This window comes from Euprymna scolopes, chromosome 26 (assembly GCF_053919585.1).
Source record: "Euprymna scolopes isolate OS-2025 chromosome 26, ASM5391958v1, whole genome shotgun sequence".
Classification (NCBI taxonomy): Eukaryota; Metazoa; Mollusca; class Cephalopoda; order Sepiida; family Sepiolidae; genus Euprymna; species Euprymna scolopes.
In genome coordinates this window covers 53,416,133-53,437,537 of record NC_136507.1, presented here as the reverse complement: position 1 = coordinate 53,437,537, position 21,405 = coordinate 53,416,133, and the positions used below count along the sequence as shown (strand labels likewise).

The following is a 21,405-nucleotide window of genomic DNA, read 5'->3' as shown; positions in this document are numbered from 1 at the left end:
CTACTTCAAAACAAAATAAAAAAGCTTTGGTGTAACCACATATTTACAAAGAAAATCTACTTCCTGTTTTGAAAATCGTCGCCATTAAATGATGTAATTTAATCTGGGGATCCCGCCATATTGCGTTTCAGTAAATCAACGCTATATTACGTTCTTTCAAATGTATATCATGGATAAAATTGTTGAAGAGGTTATACCCGCAGCTGACATGTGTTTTTAACTGTTTAAAACAGACTTTTTAAGTTTATTGCATGCACTTTTCTGGCGGCATGCTGGTATTAATTTTTAAATAAGTAGGAAAATTTTACTATCGTTAGATAATAGTTAAGTAAATAAATTCATACCCTTAAGCAAAATATCTGTTAGCAGTTCCAAATAATTACAGCTATAAAATAAAAAAAATAAAAAAATTTAAAAAAAACTGTGTTTACATCGATATCGAATTTAATGTTAATATTTGATCTGGTTTTAAATATTTTTATTAAAAATAAAATATCATTATCTCCATCTAAACAAAAATATATGACCACACCACCGTTACTTGCTTTAACGTGATTTTAAACATTACTTGGATTAATGACTAATGATATTTAATAATAAATATTTATAGAAATTAAAAAAAACGCAGATACTTCTGCAGTTTACGGACAGTTTTTTTTTCTTCTTTATAAGTACGTAATATATCAGTGACTATCTGGAAGGTAATCTAGCTATGTTTTCGGATTAAGTTACGACGTTTAGGGCGGACGACTTTCAAAACAGGAAGTCGCTTTTCTTTGTAAATACGAGGTTACACCAAAAACTTGCCAACCCTGCTTTAAAGATAAACATTTTTATGTTTTCTCTACATGAGATTATCGACAGGAAATGTATACCGTTTGCAAAACTTTAAAATGTAACGTTAATTATACAATCATTCTATTCGATGCTTTCTATTTTCTTTCAAATAAAATATTATTTTAAGCAGCATTGCTTGATGCTTGTCCGAAGAAAAACTATGCCATTAGTGCGTTCGCGTCATAATTGAATCATTTATTAGTAGGTGAGTGGGACGGAGAGAAATGAGAATTACAAGCTGCGAATGGAATCGGCAGATTACTTAATTGTTGTCTTCCTGATTAACTTTACCGTCGGCAAAATGGGCCGAAAGAAGGCTCTATTACGAAAGTATTTCCGGTGTGTATTTTTGTTGGAGCTCTCATCAAATAAAGGTCTATTCACTATGAAGAAAGGGTGCACCACGGCCCCACAGCTAAAGTAGTTTGCCATACGTCTTACACAAGTGTAAACTAATGTGTGTGTGTGTGTGTGTGTGTGTGTGTGTGTGTGCGCGCGCACGCGCGTGTTTGTGTGGGTGTAACAATAATATTTTTAAATAAATATAAATATTTATTTTTAAACCTACAGACACACGTTTCGAACTTACGTTCTCATCAGTGTAGGAGATGATGACTACCGTCAGTTGCGAGCAGTCGCAAAGCCACCTTGGACTCCGTAGGTTATCAGAAATTAAGGGGGAAATTAAGTATTATTATTAGATGTTTTGAATCCATTAGAGAAAAACGAATGTTATTGAAACGGATAAGGTATTTTAAATATTCATATAACAATTTTGGAATTTTAGAAACAATGACAAATATAATTTTGTATCAAAACAACGACTTGGAATAAGACTAGTTATGTGAATAGTAACGTCAGAGAATCAAACAAAGAAAGAGTTTGATTTATACATGTAATCAGTTCGAGAATCTTAGTCTGAGAGTCAGCGACTAAGTTGGAGACGGTGTTTAGGCTTCAGGGTTGGTCTCTTGGCGTGCCCGGAAGTTGAGGGGCGCATAATGTAACATAACAGATAAAGCGTTGTAGATTCGGAAGGGGATCCAGTCCGTGAAATACGATTATATATAAAATATATAATTCGTGTTTTGGTGTTTTCTTTCGGAGGGAAGAATTTCGGCAGCGTGGCAACCTGCGAGAACCATTCAAAGGTGGAAGAAAAAGAAAACAAGGCATATGCCTTAGTTCAGCACCTCGAAACAAGAATATATATATGTATACGTTTTGTTAAAACAACTTTCCCGTATAAAATGAACTGTATTTTATGTGTAAACACTGACACCCACGCATTATATATACACGAGTTCACACTAGCCGATAACAAATAAACGGTTGTAAATATTTAGACGACACAGACACGTTAATCTATAGAGTATACACATACAGCTATACAGCATACTACGATTTGGAGTATATACACTCGTCATTTATACACATCAGTATATAACAAAGGTTGGCCGCATTCTTGATTTCCTAAAGAGGGCTTAACTTTTTCTAAAATAAATCCTGCAACAATAATATTTTACATAAATATGAACAATTATTTTTAAACCTACAGACACACGTTTCGAATTTACAGTTATATATATATATGTGTGTGTGTGTGTGTGTGTGTGTGTGTGTGTGTGTGTGTGTGTGTTATTCGGTCTAGTATTCTCAACGTAGTTATCTTTATTGTGTGTGGGGGGGGGGGGTACAATGCGACGGCCGATGTAACCTTCTTCTTTTCGAACTTAGCGATCTTTAAATCGAACCCGGAACCTATGCGGGTTTTCAAACTAACCTTTATTTTATCCATTGAGTTATCATTCTATCAGCCATTCGGACTACATACTCCCTAATCCATAATCCCTACTGCTACATATCTAGAAAACGCAGCTGTTAAACCAGATATAGTGATTTGGGACAGAGCAAACAAAAAAGCGACCGTAATAGAGGTCAGTGTACCCAATGATACAGGGCTTAACAGAGCTGAGAGGGAAAAGATAACAAAGTATCAAGGACTTATGTATGATATGAAACGAACTTGGAAATTAAAAGACGTTTCAATTATACCAGTCATCATAGGAGCAACTGGGCTTATGAAAAAGAACTTTAAAAAGTACATAGCAACATACCCGGTTAACCAAGTGCAAGTGAAATACAAACGATTGCACTGAAAGGGACGGCTAGAATCCTAAAAAGATCTCTTGGTTGGACTCACTAAAATAGGGGTAAATGTCAGACATCTGGTTGGATGTCCCATCCCCTAGAAGAAAAAGTTTAAGAAAAATGAAAAAAAAAAAGTAAGAAACTGGCATGAGGATACTTTTTCTATAGAAGTAAACCCTGACCAAACATTCAAAATCACATAGGGAGAGAACTTGAATGCCTACTAGACACTGTCCTCGAGTGTACAGAGACTGTACAGGGGTTTGTCAGAACAACCTAACATGAGGATACTTTTTCCATAGAAGTAAACACTGACCAAATATTCAAAATCACATGGTATTCACAACCCAAATAAGATCTCTTCACAATGGCTAACCCACATTAGCTTTTTGAAGGAATGGTGCACCTTCTCCAAGTGATGTTACCTCAAGTAACAGCACGAAGCTGGATGCTCCACCAGACTAGATAAATTCTTGTCCGGGAATCCAGTAAGGCCAAGAGACCAAAATGAAAGATATGCTACAACGTATGAAAATGGTTTATTGGGGAGAGGAAAATTGTTCTCAATTTCTTTGCTAACTCAGTTTTGAGAAATAAAGAAGTTAAATGGAACATGCGAATATCTATGTATCTCATATAGAGTTCAAGTGTTAGCCCCAGGCTGTGAGCCCCTTGATTTTTGAGAACTTCGACTGAAGTAAAATAAAACAAAAAAGGTAGAAATTTTAACCCTACCCCTAACCCTTATTCTTAATTATTATCACCCATAATGAACTTTCCACTTCCAGAAGACTCAGAATTGTTTATTAATTAACGCGTATATCGTTCGTGCAACAGAGTGGATGTAGTATGAATTTGGGGAGTTTTAAACGTAATCTGATGTATATATCCTCCGTTCTATAATAAAAACCAATATACGTCTCATCACATGAAAGTTAGCGAGTATAATACGTGCCTTTTTTCTATCCTCCGGAAAAAATGCAAATCCTGAAGAGAAGCAAGAAAACAAATAACAAGTCAGACCATCACCCCAAACTTACCCCACCGCTTGAAATGAACTTGAAAATATATCCTTCTTTCTCAAATAAAAAGTTAATGGTGGGTGTTTTCTTTGTTTTTCTTTGAATAATCATAAATGATAATAATTTATACATAAAAATCAAATTATTAATGTAATTCTGTTGTTTTCTATGAATATTTTAGTAATATATTTAGATGAATAGTGAGTGTGAACAGCGACGCAATTAATTTTTTACAGTCCATAAAAATCCATTGCTAAATTAATGTTCAACATTTATATTTAAAAAAAAAAATGTCAATATGGGGTGTAAATGTAAAACTAAAAATGTCTACGAATATTTTCTAAGGATCAACAAAATGTTATGCTTCAAACGTTGATGCATATGAGGGAAGTTTACCGGAAAGTTAGCGATATTGTCATAAGCATATGTTGGCGTCAATAATAATAGTGCTAAATATAACAATTTGTTGAATGAAAAGTAAAAAGCAAAAAAAAAAAAATGCCTTTCGTTTAAACTAACATTTACCCCGAAGGAGTCTGCTAATATTCAGTCAGCATTTCTCGTCTATACACATATACACAAGCAATTATAAATGAAACAAAGAAACAACACGGAAACAATATTAGATGCAAAACATTTATTTCTCTCAAACTTAACAGGGTTAGCTTTGAGATTGTGTCCATGAAAATATATGCACATATTTTCCAATGCATAGAATAAAGTTTGAAAAGGATGTATCCGGGTGCATGTGTGCGTGAAAGTTGAGGCTAATGCCTTACATGCCGTGAAATATGTGTGTACATGTGTTCAGGCTAGACGAAACAGAAATAGAGTAAGATATTTTCTCGAGCATTCTCTTTTATATCTACTGATTGGAATACACTTTACCATCACAAAAGAGGAGATAGTTTGGGTCTGGAGCTCTGGCGAATGTATGTGTAGACGTACAGAAATGAATAGATAATGCTACAATGTTAAGTTCGGATGGCAATACGAAAAGCAAAAATAAAAAATAAAAACTGAAACGGTACGTGCACAGTAGGCGTCACAGGGCCGTTAAAAGTCAAACTATAGTTGAAGGTGCCGTTCAAAGTTAATTTCGCCAGATTTATGTGCGTAAATACTCACATGCTATATATACGTTTAAGCCGATGTACGGATCTTCCTTGAAGTGCCGTCCTATTGGGAATGTGCAGCACACAGGAAGTATTTTTCTTCTTCTTTTTTTTTTGCAAAAACCTTTACACGTTGCAAGGAAAAGGGCTTCTGTAATTTTCCTTATACTCAAACCCATGCAACTGCTCATTAACGCCTTTGTACATCCGTAATGATGATAACAATTACAGTTTTTTCTATACTTAAAAACACATGGACAAATATAATTCTAGAAATTCAGTCATTCTTCCTTCTGTTTCTCCCCGCTCTCTCTCTCTCTCTCTCTCTCGCTCTCTCTCTCTCTCTCTCTCTGTATATATATATATATACATATATATATATGCAAGTGAAATTGTCTATCTGTGTGTGTGTCTGTGTGTGCACATTTCCCTACCAAACTACTCTGTCAATATTCAGTCTACAGATTCGAGATTTGACATAAGGGCTATTGATATATGGAAAAATCTTTTAAATCGGTTTTCGACCAAAACTTTGGTTGTCAAGGCATCAAAGTTCAATGTTTTTACCTTTGAAAACTCTACCAAACTCCTGCGCTAATTTTGGGTCTAAACACTTGAAATTTTAGATGTAGGTTACTTGGACATGTATCAAACTTTTTATTTGATTTGAGCCCAAAACAATAAATGTTAAGGGTTTAAAATTGGAATCAAAGTTTTTAAAAAGTTGACCTCTGCGGTTTCTACCAAATTACTCAGCCAATTTTGGGTTTAAACATTTGAAATTTTATATAAAGGGTATTCAGACATGCTCTCTCTCTCTCTCTCTCTCTCTCTCTCTCTCTCTCTCTCTCTCTCTCTCTCTCTCTCTCTCTGTATATATATTTTTAATAATATATTTTTTAATCAGTTTTTGGGCGAAAGTTTGGCTGCCAAGAGGCCAAAGTTGAAAAAGTTGACCTTTGCAGACTTTACCAAACTCCCCTGCTAATTTTGGATCCAAGCACTTGAAATTTTAGATGTTGGTTACCTGGATATGCGTACAAATTTTTCATATATCTATACTTATGCACATAAAGTTATGAACAGTTCATAGGACTAGAGCAAAGCCGTGCTGAACTGCAAGTATATATATATATATATATATATATATATATATATATATATATATATACCCTAGAAATTATATATACTTGCAGTTCAGCACGGCTTTGCTCTGGTCCTATGAACTGTTCATAACTTTATGAATAACTATATATATATAACTATATATATATATATATATATATATATATATATATGTGTGTGTGTGTGTGTGTGTGTGTGTGTGTGTGTGTGTGTGTGTGTGTGTGTGTATATTGGGATACCAAATTGGTCAAAGGGAACATTATTCCCAACTCGCATTTAGGTAAAAATGCACTTTTCTATAAATAATTGAATTCATCCATGAAGTATCGCTAACAAAAAAATAAAATAAACAACAGCTCTCTCTCCCTCTCTCTCTCTCTCTCTCTCTCTCTCTCTCTCTATATATATATATATATATATATATATATATAATTCTTGTTGCCGCATAAACACAAATGATCAATAGTAGTTTCTTTGATATGACAGGGGCGTGTTCGAAATGAATGTTTCTGTTTAAAACAAAATTGAACCAGGATACTTGACTTTTCATTCTAAACTTTAATTCAAGCCATTATCACTACACAAGCAGAAAGGTCCGGCATTTAAACTCAACCGTAAATTCATTGATATAATAGGAGCGCGTTCCAAATGAAAATATTTCTGTTTAGAGCACAGCTGAACCATGATACTTGACTTTTGTATTTTAAACTTTAATTCAAGCCATTATATATAAAAGAACATTTTATCAAATGAACAGTAGGTTTTCTACAGTGCAATGTGGACTACAATGTGCTGTGAACTAAGTCACTGCGGCTGGTACTACTAGATCAGGTTGTCTGAAGATATTGGCTTCTTGAGACGAAATGCACTTTGTGATGTTTTTTGTTTTTCTACTTCCTTTTGCAAAACTTAATTTATGTTTTGCAAAACCAAACCCCCCCCCCAAAAAAAACCATCTTTTCCCCCTTTTCTTTTTTCCCATTTCCCCTTTCTCTTTCTATCTCTCCCACTTCTTGACTGGTTTCCTAACTTAAAATGTACTAAAAATTAATGCCATAACCCTTTCCCTTTTCCCATTGCAAAACTCATTCATGTTCTGCAGGGCAGGGAACAAAAACGATAAAATCCATTATAAAAAACAACCAAACCAAACACCACAAATTAGCGATTGAAGATACAAAAAAATAAAAACCTTCTACAAAATAACTGGATGCAACATCAATACTATTTCCAAAATAACTGGTTTCGCCATTGAATAACGCGAAAAGAGTTGATCTGCTGTAAAACAAAACAACCAACCTAGGGGAGGCATGTAAATCTTTCTCTCGGTGCACCGCGATGGGACCCCAACTAGAGCAGGTAATCAATCGATTTGAATGAAAAATAGGTCATTTCACTGATTTCGATAACAATAAAAATATGGGATTGTGAAACATTCGTTAATTATCATTCAAAACCGGGCAATGTCGGACCGCCCAGCTTGTTAACGGTAAATTCAAAACGCCATATTTAAGTTAATTGAACTTTGCGAAATAAACACATACTCCATCTTAGATTTCTCTTGGCCTATCTGTATAACTGTTCCCCTTTTTCTCGGAAATTACTGAGCCGATCTGACTAAAATGTTGTATGGATCTTTGTCATGATAAGATGCAGCGAACTAATATTATGGTATCCGTTCGATGTACAGTTAGATATTAATGTGGTTTAATAGGAACTAGTATTTCGTGCAAAAATGAGAACAAATTTCATCATATACAACCATCAATTTTGATAAAGCACTCATTTTAAGTCAATAATTTCTTGCGAGTTACAAAATTTAGTCCTTTTCTGTACTGATATTATATATAGATAAGTATAGATATGACATTAGTCGCAATGTTAACTAATTTGCATATTAGTTTTGAAAAATACATTTTATTAATTAACTTTTAGTTTTTTAATTTTATTTTATCTTATCTCTATGATTGTTTTGGTTTCAATACAACAAATAATTTGTTTTACAATATTGTTTTATTTGGTTTACAATATTGTTTTATTTGTTTTGCAATATTGTTTTATTGCTTTACAATATTGTTTTATTGTTCAAATATTTAGCATTTGTATTCAGATCTTCCTTTACAGTCGACTAGATTTTCAATACGTTGTGATCCGTTTCTGAACTACACGTAATAAAAAACAAATTGATTTCTTCTTTCTTTTCCTTTCTTTACGATCACGTTTCACAAATAAAGAAACTGTATCTGAAATTACCAACATGTTAATGTTTATATAAATAAATGTGAAAGCGTTTGTTTCGTGTTCACAACAAATTTGCGAATTGAAATGTTCGCGTATTGGAATGTTCGCATTAATCTTTCAAGAAATTCAAGTAAACTTCGCAAACCGATAATGAGTGGCCAAAGTCAGCTAATAACTTTTAAAATTATAAAAAAAATGTTTTAAAAAAAAAGTGAAAGTTTTAGTGTGGATTTCAAAACTTTGAGCGGTATTCATGGGTTTATATTGATTTCTGGAAAACGTCTTGTGCGCCTAAAAAGGCATAAAGACTTAATAAAAAAAACTAGCTTGAGTGCCCGGCGTTGCCCGGTTGTTTGGAGGTGTGTGTTGAGCAAAAAAAAAAAAAAAAAAGTGGTAGTAGGCAGGCATGCTCGAACCCGTACCGCAAAGGAGGAAAAAACGTAAAAAAAACGTGACGCCTTTGCTGTTACGTCCATCGCTAAACTAGACGTGGCGAAGGTTTAAATTAAGACTAATCAATCGAAAAGAGAGGATGACTTTCGAAAATGTCGCCGAAAAATACGACTCCACCCTGTAGAAAAGTGCCCAGTTGAGGGTGAAGGAATTAATGTTTTAGCTAATTTTTCGATATTTGTCGTCCGAAGGGCCATGCTTCAAAACGATACCAATCTCGTGAAAATCCGTCACCTCTGTCGAAACCGTAGACATACATACATACATACATACATACATACATACATACATACATACAGGTGAGATTTGTGTTATAGAAGATGATCCGAATAAATGTTTCGGCCTCATTAAATAATATTCTTGTCCTTGTTTAATAGAAAATACAAGAATACGTTTAATCGGACTTATCAGTGTGTGTGGTTAACTCCATTCTAAAAAGTGAAATTTATAATCATGTGTGTGTGTGTGTGTGTGTGTGTGTGTGTGTGTGTGTGTGTGTGTGTGTGTGTGTGAAAGAAAATGGCAAGGATAGATAGATAGATAGATAGATAGATAGATAGATAGATAGATAGATAGGTTAAATACATTGAAACTACACATACACACCTAGAATTATATCTATAATTATACGTCTCGCTGTGGTGTTTTCGAAAAAGTATTTTCTTATCTAATCTAAAAAAATAATACTAGTAAAGAGTTGCCATGCCTTCGATATATATTATGTTCCTTTCGGCCATCCATAAACCCTTACTCGCTTCCACCGTTACCTCACCACCCGTGTTTGGTGCCTCCCAAACACTTCGCATCGCATTTGCCTTGTGATGGCCGCCAATTCACTACCGCTCCGCTTCTGACAGGTTTTCATGGAAGCATTGCTGCTTCTACGATATCATTTTTCGTTGCAGAGAAAAGTCTCTGTCTTATTTGAAGGTAAGCTTACACATTCATTTTTTCTACATTTTCGTTGAAATTCATTTTCAAACAATAGTTTTGCTTTTTTTATATATATATTTTTGAAAAAGTTTTCCGTTTTTTCCGTTCTCAGAGTTCTGCAACTTTTCCGGGTTTTTTGTTTGTGTTTTTTTTTTTTTTTTTTTTTTCTGTCAAAAAGTCGGCTCACCAATCTCAAGTAATAATAAATTTCAAACCGAAATAGAAAGCCTCTATTTAGATTCTTTACTTATTAATATAATAAATATTAATAAATCTGTTAATTTTTCATTGCTTTATAATAACCCGCACTATTTCTTTTAATTGTCTAAGTTTCGGGCGTTGGTGCTCTAAAAGCCAAAAACTATTAAAATCACTCCGCATTTCAGAAACAAAAAACATAGTTTTTATTTAAACTTAATTTTAGATTGTACTTGCTGTGTAATATTATTACGAGTTTCCAACCGTAGTAATAAAGTAGCAACGAACCTGATTGAAAAGCTGTAATATCATGTTAACAAAAGTATGGCACCGGGAATTTTGAAGTATTTAAACTGTCAATTAAAACATATTTTCGGCTTTAAATTCTTAGCAAATCCATATCTATTGAAAGATTAAAAATATTAGGTAAAAATGCGCTGATTGACTACCTTTAAGAAGTTGGGTATTTGTTATCGGACGTATTCTGTTTTGGGGTTAATTATTTAGAAACCTATTATTTAATCTGGGGAAGGTGTTTTATCACTATTCTGTACTTTCACCTAACAATTTAATACCAAATTATTAAAAGTAAGTCTTCCGGTGGTCAACCAGCGCACTTTCAGCAAATATTAAAAGCTATTTACGTCCAAAATTTTTATAAATAGGTATAAAAATATTACCTTAATAAAATCGGGCACATTTTTACAAAAGCTAGCGTTTATTTACTTTGAAACAAGAGTAGTGTCAAGTATGTTGAGTTAGAAAGGAAAAGATGACAGTTTTGTTACAGCCATTTTGATCCTCGATAATCGCTCAAAAATCGAAAATTATTTAAAATACTGGTAGAAACACATCCAATAAATGTTATCAGTTGCTCCAAAATGTAATGTTCTACCAATATTTTGTTTAATTTTCGATTTTTAAGTTATTATCGAGGGTTTAAAATAGCTGTAAAAATACCGCTATTTTTTTTTTTCGTCCTATATCAAGACTTATCACTATTTTTATTTCGAAGTAACTAAATCTTTAGAATAAGTCAAACGCAAAAATCTTTCAAGGTAAGTAGAAGAGTAACTAATTTAACCTTTGGTAACATTTATTTGTTGTATTTTCATTTTTTTTTGGGGGGGGGGTATTATAAAAATTCCCCACTCATCCTAAAAAAGAAAAAATAATAATTTGATGAAAAAAAGAGTGGAGCAAAACTGAAAGTAAAACATCTCCCGGGCAACGTTGAGTAGGTACAGCTAATGACTGAATAAAATGAAGTTCATTTGTTAACGAAATGCAACGATATTGTAAGAAGAGTCTGAACTATTAAAATAATAAAACGTCTGTTAAGCGCGGTTGATTCTTCTAAATGGGTTCCCTTGTGAGAAGAATCTTAGACATTATGAACAAATACAGTGCTATTCATTGGAACCGTTTTAAAATGTCTGCGACGAACAAAAATCTATGATACTTGGATTATTTCATTACTCTTCTTATCTTGGATGTTCTCACAACGTTTCGGCAGATGAAGGACCAACTTTTATAATATTTGGGGGAATTTTCTAGTATAAACAATGAAACGAAAAATGGTAAAAATGTAATAAACCTAGTTGGGATGCCTTTTTTCTTCCCTGCAACCTTTTTCCTATAGAAGAGAAGTTGCGAGTCTGTCTTTGTTCTCTCATTATTTTCATGGCAAATGCTCGCCTGAGTTTCAATCCATGGTTTACCTCACTTGTCTGGCTACAACACTTGTCTGGCTACAACTACTATAAAAAATTATCCCCCACTCTCTATCTGTGCCTAAACTAGATGCAATACACAAAACTTTCCTGAACTTGCCCGTCTGTGGAACTCTGTTCCGTTCGCCTGCTTTCCAGCTGACTACAACATGGTTGTCTTTAAGTCCAATGCAAAAAAGTTCTTGTTGGACCGCCCCTTTAATCAAATTCGACCCAATTTCAACAACTAACGATCACTCCGCAATAGTTTCAGTGACTACCTTGCACTCATTAACCTTTATCCTTGAGTGGCCTTCGGGCCTTGATAAGCTGTGACTCACTTGTAAAAAAATAAAAAATAAATGTTATCAAATGTAAGATAAGTTACTCTTTTACCTATCCGGATAAGTTTTTTTCGTGTGTGTTTTAACTTATTAAAAATTTTTTTTTTACTTTGAACATACAAGTAATACCGTATCTTAAGAAAAAAATGTCTGACATAAGACAGCAGTCTAAGGAGTCTCGGTAATCATTCAAAAATCGAAAATTAAACAAAATACTGGTAGAAACTAGGAAGGTAAAGTTGTAGCTTATCTTGCCTTTGATAACATTTATTTGTGTGTGGGGGGTACTACTTTTCGTTTTGTTGCCTATACTGAAAAATGTCCATATTTTATAACAAAAGAGAGTCGTCAAATATAAGGGGGAAACTTTTATAAACAAAAACGATATGTATTTATTTAAGTTACACCGTTTGGGGTAGGTTGCCAGAAGTTTAAATAGTGTAGAAAGGAATTATTAAAGTATTATTAAAGTTCGGCGGTAAAAAGTATTTTCTTGGAGCAGTGAAAATAGCCTCGCTTGGTTGTCCAATTAAGAGGAGCGGGGTCGTCTTTCTTCGTTTGGTGCCCGGAAACTCTGACTGTTATGTAAATCCCCAAAAGTCTGGAAGAAGTCCTTCAAAGTTCCAGTTGAAATTAATGCCCCCCCTTCCAGTAGTCGGATTGATGTTCATGTGACCCAACCACCTTACAGGAATGGAAAGTGTTTATGACTTTTACAAAATTTCACACGAAATTCTGTACAGATCTGTGAGTTCAACAGAATATATCTGAAGAAGGACGCGAGTCAGATCGGTTTGATACTTTGTGAGAATAACATCAAAAATGAGTACGATAATAGTAAACCGAATAATCCCAATAATTCTAATTATCAGTCCGCATCTAAAAAAAAAAATCCTCAAATTTCAGTCGGGAATTTTTTTTACAATAACCAACAAAATATTTTTTTAAAAACTGCATGAAAAAACTGAATCGACAACAAATAAATGTTACAAAAGGCAAGAAAAGTTATTCTTTTACCTTTTCATGTTTAACTTATTACACAAAAGTAATGTCGAATGTTGTTAAGACGAAAAAAAATGGCGGTTTCGCTAAAGCTATTTGCACCCCCGATAATGGCTCAAAATCGAAATTAAACCAAACTCTTGTAAAAACACGCCCAATAAATGTAACTAATCGTATGAAAATGTAATGTTCTACCAGCATTTTGTTTAATTTTCGATTTTTGTGCGATTATCGATGGTCAAAATGGTTATAGTGAAACCGCCATTTTTTTTTCTAACTTAAAAGACTTGACACTACCTACCACATCCTACGAAATTATTCTGGGCTTTCATGATTGCAATCTTTACTTCTACTTGGTTACACGGTTACTGGTGCATTATGGTCGATATTATTTTTCTCATTGGAAGTAAAACACAATTGAAGAAAATTTATAATTTTATTTCCGGATGATTTTTTTTTTTTTTTAATTAAGAGTAACAATCAAATTCATAAAAGATGTGTGAACTATTTCAAGACAAAGTTGGCAAAAAAGAAAGCGTCTATCATAATGGATCAATGACTGTGTCAGCAAAATGCAGCCATGTTGAACATGGCCTCTCGTGGTTAGTAAAATAACAATTGCAATTTTTTAATTGAATTAGTGTACGTATCTTTATCAATAAACATATGATAGTAATAACGGTTGTTGCGATAACGCAACTAATCTGCAAATGTTATCAAAAGAGGTGGAGAGTACTGGAAATCTGGGAAGACTTGTCACTCAGAATCCAGGGAACACCACAGGTTGTTCTTAAATAGAAATCTTTGATGTTCTGTGTGACTATTCCTAGTGAGTAAATGATGATGTTCAGGATAATAATAATAACAATGATGATAATAATAATAATAATAATAAGAAGATTAATAATAATAATAATAATAATAATAATAATAATAATAATGTGTTTTGAAACAGGAATTAGGACTACCCTTAAGTTATTTATGAGAAAATTACGTTTGGCTTTTAGTACCAGAGAAAAGAAAGAAAAAAATTCTTTGCTGTGGTTGTAGGTTGTTAAGATCTTGTGAATATTTCATAAGACGGACCAGGGATTGAAGCTCAGTCGAGCATCAACCACGAAATATACTAACCTTATTTATGTATTTATTTACCAAATATATATAGGAATTCCCCCGTCAAATGGAATATTGAAAAAAAAAGTATATACTATCCGACTATATAAAACTTAGAAAATAGTTTCCTGTATTCATTTATGATGTACCAGTTTACCGTTTCGTATCTGCCTACGGCGTCTACATTTAATGTTTTGTTGGGTCTTTACTGTCCTGATTTTTATGTTGTTCATTTTGGTCGCATTGTTTTGTGTAGTTGTCAGTAGTGATCTCGTTTTTCTGTTCGTGTGTCCGTTACAAAGTCGGCACGGAGAGAAGCTATGACAATAGGGTTGGAAAGTGGGATTGAAGAGCCAGCGCCTCCGAGAATGACCACTCTGGTTTACAAAAAAAAAAAAAAAAAAAAAAAGCCTGTGTAGCTCGACATTCTCCAATTAGCAATAGAGTAAACCCCTTCTCAAAGAGAGAAAGCAAAACCTGGACGAGTTGAACTCCTAGAGCTGCAGCGGACCAGCAACATACCGCAATCAATAGGGAAAACGCCATTTCAGAAATGACAGACTTTGTTGATTTTGGTGCCACAGCTAAACCGTCCATGTAGCGATTAACTAATTAAGATTCTCACGAAATTTGGTAGAAAGAGTAGTCCATGACTTACAGATTGATTCAATTATCAATTGGTGTGACTATGGATACAAACTTTATTTTTGTTCGCTTTCTTTATAAATGCCATTTTTATGAACATTTTCGCTCATCTCCGTTTGTATGTGTGCACGCGTTTGTTTCTCTCCTCTACGTAATAGATGTTTTCTTCAGCAACGTAATATTATTTTATTTACGACTACGATTGTTTTTTTTTTTAATGCAGTAACGTAAAATAAATGAACATTTTAAATCCTACTTACAAATATTAATTACGAAATTAAATTCATCAGAATGCATTTCAGTTACTTCATAACTAAGTTACTAACTTCGTTATCCTTTGTTAATAGTTGAAAAAAAAAACAGAATGAATTACTAGAAACGGTGCTAAGATTAGATTTTAACAGTTTGGTTTACGTGAAATTGATTTAAATATTTTATGGACGAACAGTTTTGTTTGATTTTCTATTTTAGAGGCATAAAAAACAATGCGGTCTCTGTTCCCAACCATATACTAAAATTGTATTGAAATTACATTAAGTAGATTAATAGGTAGAAGAAAAGCATAATCTGAAAAGTTGGGGACTTAATCAATAGTAATATTCAAAAGGGCATAATATCAAAACAATGTTTAACAAGTGACATTGTTGCTCTGCTATTGATTGCTATTAATGCATTTTCGACACAAAATGTTTATCTTAGTCAAACTAGATCATGAGAGGGGGGCACTTAAATACGATACTCTACTGAATGCAATTTTATTTACTTTTAAAAAATGACTAGAGCCTGTGGGTTTAGACGGTTCATCTACTAGTGTGTGTGTATATATATATATATATATATATATATATATATATATATATATATATATATATATATATATATATATATATATATATATATATATTAGTTCTATCCCACTATAATAACTTAAACACCAAGTTGGAAATTGAAAGTCAGTTGCCCCGTAGATGGGCACTCCGATCTACAAAAGATGTCTGCAATCAACAGGGACCAAATCGTTACAGGAATGGTCTAATCTCTCTTGATATATGGCAATTAAACTACACAACATTTTCTGTTTCATTCTCGTGAGGATTCGTTAAACTATTTGCATTGAATTCTGCGTGTTTCATATGTTCACGGATTGAGCACTGTTGGAATAAATACTAAAAACGTCTACATATATTATTTCGTAAATATATAAACAATAAAAACTAAACAGTAAGTCGTCTATGGCATCATAGCGTGATGGGTAAGACGCTGGACTGAAAAACATAAGGTCCAGGGTTCGAGTCCTAATAACAGTCAAGATGCGCTGAAGAGGGGTAGGGCCCCAAAACATGCATTTTAAATTACTGTTTAAAAAAAAAAAATATATATATATATATATATATATATATATATATATATATATATATATATATACACACACACACTAAGGGGGCGCCCGGCTTTGCCCGGTCGTAAAATACGCTTCTGTATGTTTTAATCTGTCCAGATTTTATAGAGTCGTAATTTCAAAAGTTTAAAAAAAAAAAAATTATTTGGGTGCCATCAGCTAGAATTGAAACTGAAAGCACAACTTTGAAAGCATTCAAAATTGGTGACGTTACCGCTGTACGCTGTACTAACATGACATGCATATGACATGATTAAAAATAAACTGAGATGAATGTACAAAATGCATAACGATTTTTCGATTTTGATCCTTTTTGACTCCTTACAAATTATTTTAACCGGCTAAAGACCTATAAAAGAATGGTCCATAAAAAATCCTATCATTTGAGGCCTCTTGTGCCGCTCTGCGACTTTTAGTTTCGGAAGAGATAGTTTGAAAATATGGAGACGGACAGACAGGCATAGTACCTTTTATATATTAGATTATTGTTTCCATGGTCTATCCGTGAGTGACTCTTTCGGCCAAGTGTCGTCTATGTCCTCTCTTTTAATGAATGACATCATCTTTCTGTTACTTTATAATTTACGACACCATAAAAAGTCTTTGTCGGCTATTGGTGATTGTGCAACCTTTGCTTCACTATAGACTCTCCACTCAAACACTCTCACAGGACTGCCTGTTTGTTCTATTCTTACAAATTTAGTGATTAAAAGGAGTTTGCGATCATTAGGCATATTTGGCGAATAAACATAATGCCATCATTGGAATTATTCTGAAGCGTTTTAATATTTTGACTTTCTTTTTACGTATGGTCTGTCGTTGAAATTGTTATTTTGTAGAGAAATGGCGCCTCAGAGCAATACTGTGTCTCTTAGTTTAAAAGTATAAGTGAATTGTAATACGCAAGTAGACAGATTTCACACGGCCACAGCAAACATCGTGTCAGACATGTTTGTTTATTTTCAGTATCTCTTAAAAAGCAAGACAAGAGTAGAATAAAATACACACTCGGTCCTTCTGAATTCATGCACCGACGTTGCCTGGGAAGAGGGAGAAACCCAAGAAACTCTCACTCCCAGTTTTCTGTTTTGGGAGAGTCGAATACATGCTGGCTTGTTGGCTTTGCCATGTTTTGTTTTTGTTGTTTTTTGTTTTGTTTTTGTTTTTTGGAGTTTTTTTTGTTTTGTTTAATTTAATTTTTTTTTTTTTTACAAAAGTCACCACTTAGCGAGGCCCAAAGGCCACTCAAGGATACGGGTTACTGAGTGTCAGGAGTTTGACGAGACAACAATGTAATGATCAATAGTTGTGGAAGTTGGGAGAATTTAATTAAGAGATGGCTCAGTAAAAACGTGCTTACATTGGACTTGAAAACGACCATGTTGCAGTCAGTTGAAAAGCAGTGTCGCAGTATAGAGTTCCACATGCGGGAAATTCTAAGGAATAAATCTTGTTCATTGGAGTATGCATTTACTTTTAGACAGAGATAGAAAGAGGGGGAATTGTTGGAAGTGGTTGTAGCTAGATGAGTGTTTGCTGTAAATGTTTTGCGGGGGGCATAAATAGAAGTTTAGTTAAGCATATGCCATGAAAATAACGATAAAGCAGAGATAACCCTGCAACGTCATTTCTGTGAGAAAGAAGCTGCAAAGAGGAGAAACAGACATCAGCTACTAGATTTCGAAGCCGAGTTTTGAACTCTGTTTCAGCTGCATCGCACATTGTTAAAAATCAGTAAGTTTACCGGAAAGGTTGTTTTCACAAAAAATGCTCAGAAACTATTCATCTTCTATTGTGAAAAATTGCAATCGGCGTTTTAATCTCACTGTTAGTGCTGGGAAATGACACCGCTTTTCTAGTGTAAAGTGCATATATATATATATATATTAAATCTACAGACATATGTGTTTTGAACTTACATTCTTTTCAATGTATTAGACGATAATTATTACTAGTCCAAGATTCAAACCCAATCAAAAAAATTACCCTAGACTTCACAGGCTAATATTCAACATCCGGGCTATCCGAAATTAACATAAAAAGTGAGAAAAATTAAGCATCTATAAATGCCAAATCTACGAGCACGAACAATAAACGATTAGAAAGTATTCAATGACTGGTGTCGGAATATTTCATTGTATTAAAGTTGACCACTTATTCTTATTTCCCTAAAGAGAAATCAACTTTTTTTTCTTAAAAAAGCATTATAACTTTCATATTTTTTAATGAATATTAATGAATATTAGGTTGGTGCAAAAATGTTTTTTACGTTCAACTATATATAAAAACACTATCATTTTTGCACCAACCTAATATTTTTTAAACCATCCATACATGTGTTGTGAACTTACATAACCTTTAGTGTAAAAGATAACTACTACCAGTTGGAGAGATTCCAACGCGCGCGCGCGTGTGTGTGTGTGTGTGTGTGATAGATGTGAAAAAAGAAATAAAATTTAGTCCCTATTCATTTGTTTCCCCATAAGGGCGAAATTAGACACAAGGTCGGTTTTTAATTTAAGGAAAATCCAACTTCTAAAAAAGGACATTCTGGATTGAAATAAACCATAAATTAAAATTGCCTTAATCTAGAAAAATATTTCTTCCTCTGATATGGCACTGAACAGATATGACACACTTTAATACTAGCTCTGAAGGCTAGAGGAATGGCAGTATGATTCCCTCTCTCTCTCTCTCTCTCTCTCTCTCTCTCTCTCTCTCTCTCTCTCTCTCTCTCTTAGTGCATTTTGTGGCAAATTGTTTTTTTTTTCAATTATAATGATGAGTCAAAAGATCCATAGAATGAAAAATAAAATGGTGGCTAAACACTTCCTAACTGCACAAAATTTCATGTTTGCTCTTGTCGCGCCATTTTAACCGCCATTTTTTCTTTTCAATTGCCTCATCTAATCGTTTCTCCAACCGTTGTTTAGAAATTAAATTGGTGTCATTTAGGGCGGGTACTAACTGCCTCCGAACCTCACAACCGGATTGCCCACCCACACAAAAAGGAGGGTTTAAGCAATATTTTGAAAGTTCCCTCAGTTTTATTTTTTGTCTCTTTAAAATGTTGCTAAAAATGTTGCTATAACATGCTATAGAGTCGTTTTTAACAATAACAATATGCAAAACAATAAGTGAAAATCTGAATTAAATTTAAATTCCTGCAAACTCCAATTCTTTTTAAAATCGCTCTGATGTTAAATTTGAAAATTTGTATTTCCTATGAAATATGTATTATTTATCTTCTATATAAATAAAGTTGATCCTTCTTATATTTCTGACTTCGATAGATTTGTTAACAAAAATTCAGCCCAACAGTTTTGACAGACATTATTAATCCATGTTGTTAAAAACAACAACAACAAAAAACTAATCAATATTTTTTATAGTCGCTCCCGAATTTAGATATACTCCTGCTCTCCTCGGAGACACCGAGAAAAGTTAATAAGATAAATTAAACAAATATATAAAGATTTGTCAGTGAAACGAAGTCTTTATTGGCCATTCTTTCTTTTTCATCTAGTGTTGCCTTTATCTGCCATTGGGAATAGAAATAGAAGGTAAAAAGAGAGAAATAGAGAAGCAAGCCTCATATATTCAAATGTGAAAATACAATATAACAGATTGTTTCATTTGACTTTTTTTTATAAGCTCTATCGGAAATCTACCCAATAACAATAAATGTCACTGTGACATTTATTGAATGGGTTTCGAACAGTAGTTTGTTTTATTTTATTTTCAAGTCACTATCAAGACTTCAAATATTTAAGTGTCAATTCAGAATCATTTTTCTTATTCTGACGTAACGCTCGACATTATTTGTTTTTAGAACCAAATAAATATTTAAAAGTGTGTAAAAATACTTTTAGAAGAGTAACTTTCCTTTGATAACATTTATTTGTTTTTTACCACTTTTTCGTACTAATGTGCATCGTAAAACAAACCCAAATATTTTAATTATAATACATTAAGTTGGAATCCTTAGGTTTAACTACTTTACTAGATAAGAACGATTGAGTGAGAAGGTAATAGAAAGTTTTAATGGGATTTCTAAATAAAGACACTTGCTGCATTAAAAATATTTTCTAAAAAAAATCTCTCAAAACAAAGCTGCCTCTTTTTCGAAGCTCAGTTGACTTTTCTCCCCAACATTACATAGTGTCTCCGAATTTTGAAGTTGATTTCTTATCTGGCATAGGTGTATATAGCTATTATACTCCACTCTATAATAAAGACTATTTTGTATTGATTTGTATGTAAATAAATATAAAGCCGTTCAATCACAGAAAAGTTAACAAGTAAAAAAACTACCGAACAAAACCATGTCGAGTGTTTAGGGGAAGCGAGAAAGCAAGTATAAACCAGATAACCTTCATTCACTGTTTTAAATAAATTTGAATGAATGAGTCCTTTACTCTATTTCCATACCGAGACGTTCTTTTTCTTTACTTTCTTCTGTCTTCCTCTTACGCCAATTGATACTTTTCTTTTTAAACTTTCCAGTTTGAGACGTTATTTTTGTATTTGTTTGTTATTCCTTTTTTAAATTAATCGATTTAGATGTTTTTATATGAATGTCAATGCAAACATTTGCAAAGCATAATTTATTTTCCCCATTTTTGACAGAGGGTACGCATACACATTATATATGATTACAGATACATTATATATATAGATAAATTCTGTATACGTAATTATTTTGCTTACTTCAGAGTTCAAGGTTTGGATTTTACTGTTTCTTTGGTAAACTGTTTTTTATGCGTCATTTTACGTCAGCAAGAACATACCCCACCCTTCAAAAAATGAAATAAAATGACAACAAAAAAAAAACTATTTTTTAAAAGTTATTGCTTTAGCCTCAGAATAATTCACAACCTTCCTCACCCCTAGAAAAAAAAAACTCCAAACCCTTCCACTGAATCCTACGAACTTGGGTTGTTTTTTTGTTTTTTTTACGACCGCTATGGTGTGTGTGTGTGTGTGTGTGTGTGTGTGTGTGTGTGTGTGTGTGTGTGTGTGTGTGTGTGTGTGTGTGTGTGTGTGTGTGAGCAATAATGATTTAAATAAAAATAACATTTCTGTAGTCTTTTTTTTTTTAATAAGACATGTAAA

The 21,405-nt window shown here is 33.2% G+C and overlaps 2 protein-coding genes across 3 annotated transcripts in view; one reads left to right on the top strand and one right to left on the bottom strand.

Annotated features, from left to right (window-relative positions):
• The window catches only part of LOC145248057 (uncharacterized), a 414,772-nt gene that overhangs the window by 352,816 nt on the left and 40,551 nt on the right, over positions 1-21,405 (bottom strand). The window lies entirely within an intron of this gene.
• The window catches only part of LOC145248055 (tyrosine-protein phosphatase non-receptor type 13-like), a 277,255-nt gene continuing 265,248 nt past the window's right edge, over positions 9,399-21,405 (top strand). Inside the window, exon 1 of one of the 2 annotated variants that reach the window (XR_013863319.1) lies at positions 9,399-9,874. The gene's annotated coding sequence lies outside the window, so the exon portion shown is untranslated. The remainder of the gene's footprint in view (positions 9,875-21,405) is intronic. The other variant, XM_080109809.1, reaches the window with a different exon arrangement.